General features: G+C 37.9%; 1 pseudogene; it reads right to left on the minus strand.

Annotated features, from left to right (window-relative positions):
- Positions 1-1094: 1094 nt before the first annotated feature.
- Positions 1095-1678, minus strand: LOC100424910 (dihydrofolate reductase-like; annotated as a pseudogene).
- Between the last annotated feature and the right edge of the window lie 8080 nt (positions 1679-9758).

Raw genomic sequence — 9758 nt, forward strand, 5'->3', positions numbered from 1 at the left:
TGTCTGGAAAAAAAAAAAAAAAAAGTATGAAGAGATTACATAGTTAAACACGGAATTGCTTTAAGTGCTTGGCATTCACTATTCCCATGCATGCCAGCAGCTTCTTACTGCAAACACCTGGGACTTGCTGTAGAGAAGCTGGAGTACTTTCCGCCCACACACAGGACAGGGAGCTGAAAAGGAAAGAGCGGGTGATAAATACTCCAGCTTGCTCCCCTCCATTTCCCTGCATCTCAGCAGTATGGAGCTTGTTACCAATGAGAACCTGTTCACTGACTTTAAACTGGTTTCCTTACCGTCTCAGTTCCATTTCTCCACACCTCAATTGATGATTTCTGGTAAGACCTAGCAAATAAACTGCTTTCACTGAAATTTCAGTCTTGGAATCTGCTTTGGGTTCCCCAATCTGAGACAGAAATATACTCATTTTTCCATCACTGCACTTCCAGGTTGTTTTCAATTGTTTCACTGTTACAAACAAGGCTGCAACATTTGTCTACAAACCTCTGGATATACACATAGGAAGTTTTCGGTATTTCCCACTAGTGAAAGTGCTCAGGGGAAGGGTATGTGCATCTTCATCTTTAATAAACGCTACCAACATTTGAAAAGCCCGAAAATGCCAAGGACTGGCAAGAGTGCCATATGCGATGTGTGTGGAAAGGCAGCTCACTGTAGCAGGTGCTTGGGACTCAGTCAGGGTGTTGGAGAGGCACTTACTTATAGCAAGAATGTTTCATAAATGATATCGGATATAGTCTAGGTTAGTGGGGAATAAAAACACATTGCTTAGAGGCCGAGACGGGCGGATCACGAGATCAGGAGATCCAGACCATCCTGGCTAACACCGTGAAACCCCGCCTCTACTAAAAAATACAAAAAATTAGCCAGGCGAGGTGGCGGGCGCCCGTAGTCCCAGCTACTTGGGAGGCCGTGGCAGGAGAATGGCGTGAACCCGGGAGGCGGAGCTTGCAGCAAGCTGAGATCCGGCCACTGCACTCCAGCCTGGGCGACAGAGCAAGACTCCGTCTCAAAAAAAAAAAAAAAAAAAAAAAAAAGAGGGGGAGCAACTTAAACCAGAAAACACCTTCATATTAATCATTCTTCTCATGTACTTCAAATTTGTACTTAATGCCTTTCTCCTCCTGGACATCAGAGAAAACACCTCGGTATTCTGGCAGAAGTTTATATTTCTCCAAATCAATTTCTGGAAAAATGTGTCACTTTCAAAGTCCTGAATGATCTTTGTCACAAACAGTTTAAGATTGCTTGGGTGATTCATGGATTCCTTATAAAACAGAACCACCACCAACCATCCAAATCAGGTCTACTTCATTTGCTAATTCTGGTTATTAAGTTTCAAGGCATCATCCAGACTTCTGGCAAAAAAAAAAAAAAAAAAAAAAAAAAAAAAAAAAGAGTTCCTTCTGGAGGTTCTTGAGGTCTCTACTGAGAACTAAATTAATTCTGTTCTTTAAAGGGTGATTTTTCTCAGGAAGGGAGAACCAGATCTTCCTACCCATAATCACCAGATTCTGTTTACCTTCTGCTGAAGAGGTTGTGGTCATTCTCTGGAAATACCTGAACTCATTCCTGAGCGGCGGCCAGGGCAGGTCCCTGTTTTGCTGACGCCAATGTTCTGGGACACAGCGACGATGCAGTTTAGCAAACGAAACATGACAGCAGCGAGAGCAGCTCTGAGCCTGCTCGCTACACCAGGACGCGTGGCCAAGATTGGACTCTTTTTTTAATTGACAACTAATAATTGAATATATCCATGAGGTTTATAGTGATGTCTCAATACACGTAATGCATAGTGATCTGATGAGGATAATTAGCACATCCATCATTTTAAACATTTATCTTTTTTATGTTGGAAATGTTCAATATTCTCCTTCTAGCTATTTAAAACTATGTAATATATTATTGTTAACTATAATAATTCTACAGTGCTATACAATCCTAATAATAGCCAAATAATGTGGCTTCTTTCAGCTTATGTTTAAGCTGAAAAGGCAGTACATGTCGGGATGTGAGTAATACTGAATTTTACAGGTCAGAATATAACTGATACTGAACATAACCTTGCTTCTCCTCCAGCAGAACAACATTAATATTATCAAGAACAACAACAACAACAACAACAACAATAACCACCACAACAAAAACAATATTCCCTGCTCTGGCAATTCATAAAGCCTATCAGTTCTCAAGCTCCCTCCTTGCATGCTTTTCTTCTTTCTTTCTTACATTTCATTAACTATTTGTTTGAGTAAAATTATGACGCAAGGTTAAATTATGAATTATAAATCATAAATGCCCTTCAATACACAGACACAGACACTAGTACTTATTTTTCAAATAAATATCTATAATAGATAATTACATAAGAAAATTTATATGTATAAATGGCTCTACAACTTTCTGAAACTTATAGGCATTACATGGCATTCCATATGAATACAGATTACTCAATTATTTTGAATCAATTAGTATTAATCACATACCTTTTATATGTTATACTAGGCACGAGGAAGCTAAATATAAAAGATAAAATCTCTGCTCTCAGATTTGCACAGTTGAGAAGGAAAGATCAAGAATAAAACGGGAATTTTTATAAAGTGAATTAAATGCTATAAATATGGAAGCACAGAATACAATGGAGTCAGAGGTGAAATACTCAATTTATATTAGAATTTAAGAGGGTGGCTTTTAATTTTTTATTTTATTTTGTTTTATTTTATTTTATTTTATTTTAATAGAGATGGGGTCTTGCTCTGTCACCCAGGCTGGAGCCAAGTGGCGTGAACATAGCCCACTGTAGCATTAAACTCTTGACACACTCAGCTTAGCCCCTCGAAGGGCTAGGATTGCAGCCATGAGCCACTGTGTCCAGCCCTACTTCTTGAGTCAAGATAATGTCTAGGCTAGATCTGAAATGTATGTAAGGGAAGAAGGGCAGGAAGAACCTTTCAGCGCATCCTCAACAGTTACAGAATATGTGAAGTCTGGGACTTGTAAAAAAGAATACAAAATACTAGAATAACAGTAAATTTCTCACAATTATTTTTGAAAATTCGCAACATCAAAACAGGTGCTCCTGGAAGGGTCAGTATCTTGGGTCAAGCCCTGCCAGAAAGAGACCCTGAGGTGCAAGTTCTTGAGCAAGGAATTTATTAAAAAAGAGCCCCCAGAATCTGATAAATCTTATATCCACAAAACAGGAAAGGGAAGGAAAACATGCTGAGAAGGTGCATTTCCAGACAGAGATACTGAAAAGATGCCATCAGCCTTATCAGGAGCAGGCATTACAGCTCAGAGTTTGCCCCCCATAAAGTTAAGGAAGCTTTCTCTCCATCCTCCCACAGCAGCTATTAATTGGCCAAGACCCACCCTGGAGATCTGAAAACCACAGGAACGCCAGTCTGTCTGATAAATAGGGAAAGTGGTTTCAGTAGTCCAGGATGATATTCAAAGAAAGCCTGTGATGCAGGCTGTTAAGGCAAAGACCCAGAGAAGCCATGACGAGGCACATAGAAATGAATAAGAAGGTCTAAGGGAATCTGCGAAAGCACTCACATGGTCATTATAGGTGGACATAAAGGAAGCTTTCCTAAGTAGGTTTAAGTCATGGCTAATAAAAAGGCCAGAACACACCAAACTATTGACCGTTATTGATGAATAATTTACATATCATAAAATTCACCCATTTTAAATGTAAAATTTAATGATTTGTAGTAAATTTTCTGAGTCCTGCAACCATCACTATAATCTAGTTTTAGAACATTTTGCTCATTCTGGTAAGATTCCTCATGCCAGTTAACAGTTTATCCCCATTCCCATTCCCACTCTCAGTCCTAGGTAGACACTACTCTGCTTTCCTCTTCCATAGATTTGCCTTTTCTAAATACCTCATATGAATAAAGTTCTTAACACACGTGGACTTTGGAGCCTGGCTTCTTTGTATATTGTACTTAATATGTTTAACTAATTGTACTGAACATCCACTTCACCCACTTTTATGTCAGACATTATAAACTAGGCTATTTGTGACATATATATGAGGGAGAAGAGATTGCATGCTCTAGTGAGAAAAACAGAGTAACTAGGTAATCCTACAAATAAATTTTTCAAATTTAGAATAAATTTTATGATGCTCTGGAAGTTATGGAAAGGCTTGACATGGGAAACAATATTTGACTGAGTCTAAAGAATAGCAGTTAGCTAGGCAAACAGTAAAGCGTTTCAGATACAGGGAATCAGGATGTGTCCACTATCAAGAGGGAACATGCTCAATACAACTGACTGAAAACATTTTTTTTTTGGCTGACTGGAGTCTGAAAAGTAGAGACAAGACTGGAGGGAAGCAGGGGCCAGGCCACGTTGAGCCATATTAAGCCATGTTAAAGATTTTGGTCTATTTTAAGACCAACCAAAAGCAATTAGTGTGTTTTAAATTGGGTTTGTTTAGAAAGACCCATTCCATAGCAGCAGGGAACTTTTTAAAAAAGTTTTCAAAATACACTTTCTAAGCCAGGGATCTCCAAACCTTGGTGCATGGACCAGTACCATGGGCTGTTAGAACCTGGGCCGCCCAGCAGGAAGTGAGCAGCTGGCAAATGAGTAAAACTTCATCTATCTTTGCAGCCGCTCCCCATCACTCGCATTACTACCTGCGCTCTGCCTCCTGTCAGATCAGCATTAGATTCTCACAGGAGTGCAAACCCTATTGTGAACTATGTATATGAGGGATCTAGTTTGCATGCTCCTTATGAGAATCTAATGTCTGGTGATCTGATGTGGAACTGAGGCAGTGATGCTAGTGCTGGGGAGTGGCTGCAAATACAGATTAACATTAGTGGAGAGGTTTGACTGCATAAAGACCATAATAAATCAATTGCTTGTGGACTCATATCAAAACCCTATCAGTGAGTGGCAAGTGACAAGCTGCATCCAGTGGCAGGCTTATAGTGGCAAGTGATGTTATCTAACGAAGCCATGAAACCTTCAAAACTGCTTTGCCACTGGAGACCAAGTATCCTGCATTAAAAGATAAGCTTTTGATGTATTTCAATTGTACAGCTGCATCTGATGGCTGGCTTTATAGTGGCAAGTGAGTTGATATACTTCAATTGCACAGTTGCATCTGATGCAGGCTTTAAGTCAGAATTCAACACTTATTTTAGATTGTGCCTGATCTGCCCATTATTTTATATGTCACCTCCATCCATGTCTCTTTCCTGCACTGCATACTTCGTCACAGTTTTAGCCCACAAGCTAACCCTAGCCAAAATGAGTAAAAGACAAAGTCACTGCAGAGTTTCTTTGAAAAGGGAGAAAGACCCCAATGATGAGGCAGTAGAAGACTCTATGACTGCTACCAAAAACAACAACAACAAAAAAGCTGCATTTAAAATAAAATACCAAGAGTCCTACTTAAATTACAGGTTCATTGCAACAGGTGATTCATATTCTCCAAGCCCACTTTGTATAATATGTGGCGACTGGTTATCTAACAAAGCCATGAAACCTTCAAAACTGCTTTGCCACATGGAGACCAAGTACCCTGCATTAAAAGATAAGCCTTTGGAGTTTTTTTTTTTTTTTTTTTTTTTTTAAATGTGAACACGAAGAACAGAAGCAATTATTAAAGGCCACCTCTTCATCAAATGTGTCTGCACTGAGAACATCATTCGTAGTGGCTAACCACATTGCTAAAGCTAAGAAGCCCTTATTGGTGAAGAGTTGATCCTACATGCTGCTAAGAACATTTGTCATAAACTTATAGTAAAGGCTCCAGTTCAAAAGGTGGCACGTGTTCCTCTTTCGGCTAACACCATAACTAGACAAATTGATGGAACAGTAGAAGATATTGAAGAACAATTATTAGGGAGAATTAATGTTACCATGGAGTGCAATCCAGGTTGATGAGTCTACTGGTGTTGACAGAAAAGGCAACAATGCTTGTTTTTGTGCGATATATTTTTCAGGAGGATGTACATTGGGATATGTTATTTGCACTTTTGTGGCCAACCAACACCACAGCTGCAGAAACATTCAAATCTTTGAATGGTTACATATAAGGAAAACGGAATTGGTCATTTTGTATCAGTATATGCACAGATAAAGCAGCTGCCATGATTGGATGGCTTTCTGGTTTCACCACTCAAGTCAAAGAAGTATCCCTTGAATGTGAATCTACATACTGTGTTATCCATAAAGAAATGCTGGCTAGCCAAAAAAAATGTCACCTTAGCAATGTTTTGCAGGACATGATTAAAATTATCAGTGACATAAAAGTACATGCCCTTAATCCACATCTGTTTGCACAGCTCTGTGGGGAGATGGACACAGAGCACACACATCTTCTCTTATACACAGAAGTGAGATGTTTTTCTAAAGGTGTATTACTGGTTGGAGTTTTTGAATTATGAGAGCCACTCCAAAGATTTCTTTTAGAAAAACAGTCACCACTGACAGCACATTACAGTAACACAGAATGGGTCGCAAAACTTGCTTACCTGCATGACTTATACAAACCGCTCAATATACTCAATTTGTCACTTCAGGGGTGAATGACAACTGTGTTCAAGTCTTAACAACTGTGTTCAAGTCTTCAAAAATGGCTCCTTTCAAAGCCAAACTGGAATTATGGGGGCAATGAGTGAACGTTGGGATTTTTGGCATGTTTCAAACATTAGCAGAAAGTTTGAAAGAGACTGAACCAGGGCCTTTGCTCTCTCAGCTGCTGCATGACCACTTATCTCAGCTTTCAAAAGTTTGTGCATTACCGGGTGTGGTGGCTCATGCCTGCAATCCCAGCACTTTGGGAGGCTGAGGTGGGTGGATTACAAGGTCAGAAGTTCAAGACCAGCCTGACCAACATGGTGAAACACTGTCTCTGCTAAAAATACAAAAATTAGCCGGGCATGGTGTCAGGCTCCTGTAATCCCAGCTACTCAGGAGGCTGAGGTAGGAGAATTGCTTGAACCCAGGAGGCTGAGGTTGTAGTGAGCCGAGATCATACCATTGCACTCCAGCCTGGGCAACAGAGCAAGACTTCAACTCAAAAAAAAAAAAAAAAAAAAAAGTTTGTGCATTATTTCCCAACCACAAAAGAACCCCAAACTGGGAAGGAATGGATCCATGACCCATTTCTGAATGAGCCAGGTGAATTGACTTTGTCCATGCTAGAAGAGGATCAATTGCTTGAGATTGCAAATGACAGTGGCCTTAAAAGGCAATCATGGCAGCTGCTTAATTTATGTATATACTGATACAAAATCGAAATAAAATGCACAATAAACGTAATGCGCTTGAATCATCCTGAAATCATTCCCCTTCCCCGTCCATAGAAATATTGTCTTCCATGAAACCAGTCCCTGGTGCCAGAAAGATTGGGTACTGCTGCTCTAAACAGAGGAAGGAGCACATCTTATTTTACCTGCTTCAGACAAATCAAGGTTATTTAAAATGTTAACTCATCTAACAATTAAACAATAAAACAATTCCTTCGTGGATACTTCTGGACAATCTGCAGTTCACCCTACCTTTCTTATTCTGGTTTCATAATGAAATAGGCACATCTCATGTGCATCTGGGCATTGTACAACAACCATCTATTCTGATTAAATGATGAGGCTTGATCAAATTTCCCATTCAGTAAATTTAAATATATCCCTTGGTCCACTATAAATTATGTGGAGAACTACTTCATATCACTTGCCGTATCTTGGCTATTTTCTGTGTTTTAGCACTAAAAACGGAAATGCAAAAAGACTCTACTCCTCTAACTAATATAAAGCCTTTACTTAAAATATAGGCAAGTTAAGGCAAGTATCCAGTTCATCGAGCAAAAAGTTCACTTCCATGGCCAGAATGATTCTAGTATATTACTTACACGGATCCAACTCAGCAGATAAAAACTTACCAACACCTTCCAATATTCCTGATACACTGGATGATTTACTTAAGACATGCAGTAAGATTAAAAAGATGTTACACTAGAAATGAAAAACTTATATTCAGTAAGAAAATATATCTAGTAAATATCAAAGAGACTGTCACGTTGTTTGGTTTCCAATAATCTTTAACATGAATTTGAGAATAAAATAGCATAAATTAAATATATATTGGGAGTTAAATTGAGATGTCAGTGTTTTGGAACTTGAAGATATGCACATGCTTAGACGCATGTATATGTATACATATATGCATGTATGTTTATAAATATATATTACATATGTATTCATATATATACATTTATATATGACATATATGTATACACACATATATGTCATTGTCCACTCAGGCACCAGATTTAAGCAGAGTTCAAATCTGTACTCCACTGAGAGGTGGGTTCCTTTGGGTATTTTGTGAATTATGTACAAGAAATATGGCACAAGGGATCATTTGGAAGATATAGAACTCAGTGCCTCTCTCGAAACATGATAGACACATTTCTTTTTTATTGGAATGAGTCTAACATTGTGACTGCAAGCACTCTGGATAAACAGATACCAAAAAAGCACATGTAATTTCTGAACAAAAATTATAACTCCTCTTATTCTTAGAACTACGTGATGCAAGTAAATTATTGTCACTGTTCTACAGAAGGGGAAAACTGAGAATTTGGATAAAGCATTTATCTAAAGCCATGCAATCATTAAAGTTATATATTTGGAAATTAAATACCAGTTCTGATTTCCAAATTTCTATAACTTACTGTTTCTTATGTGTATAAAATATTTAAAGTTCATAGTTCTGTAGTAATTTTACCATTAGTAATTTTTCTTTTTAAAATATTTTATTAACTTCCCTTATATACTGAACAGATGTTTCTATTTTATAATATAAAAATTATAGTGTAAAGAATTCCCCTTCCCCTGTCCAAGTGATCTCATTGTTCAATTCCCACCTATGAGTGAGAACATGCGGTGTTTGGTTTTCTCTTCTTGTGATAGTTTGCCGAGAATGATGATTTCCAGCTGCATCCATGTCCCTACAAAGGATTGAACTCATCCTTTTTTATGGCTGCATAGTATTCCATGGTGTATATGTGCCACATTTTCTTAATCCAGTCTGTCACTGATGGACATTAGAACTTCAAGTAAATAAAAAATAAAAATAAAAACAAAACAAAACAAAGAAATAATTGAAGATTCTCTCATTTAGAGAACGCTTTATCTTTACTTTTAGTAAATAATACAATCTCATGGAAATGATTAAGATATGGACAGACTGGACATCAAATGAATCATTTCAATTTCAATGACTGGAAACCTGCAGGTATTGAAGAAAAGGGGATTGACACATTTTATGATAGTCCTAGATAGGGATAAGCTGGAAGAAAAATCAGATACCCAGACATTTGCCCTTTTAATGTTGTGCCATTCTTCATATAAGAAAGTTGAGATTCTGCATTATCAGCTACTAGGATCATAGCCCAAGTCTGTGTCTATGTAATGAACAAATAATTGCTTAACTCCTTTAAATGACAATTTGGCTCAGTAACGAGGGAAATAAAATGAGGCAGATTGATTGTATGATGGAAATGAATAGCCTGAAGAGTTGTTTTGGGGGATCTTTGCTGCATTGGATCAGAAATTCAATAAATTTTCCATAGTTGTTTGCAAGTCCAGGACACTATATGTAATTCTACAACAAAAATGAAGCTGATTTCTAGGAGGTTAACAAATGATCTATGTAAACTTTATATTTTGTGTATATGCATTGAATACTAAGAAAGTAAATCTCAC

The sequence above is a fragment of the Macaca mulatta genome, chromosome 13, assembly GCF_049350105.2.
Source record: "Macaca mulatta isolate MMU2019108-1 chromosome 13, T2T-MMU8v2.0, whole genome shotgun sequence".
NCBI classification, from domain to species: domain Eukaryota; kingdom Metazoa; phylum Chordata; class Mammalia; order Primates; family Cercopithecidae; genus Macaca; species Macaca mulatta.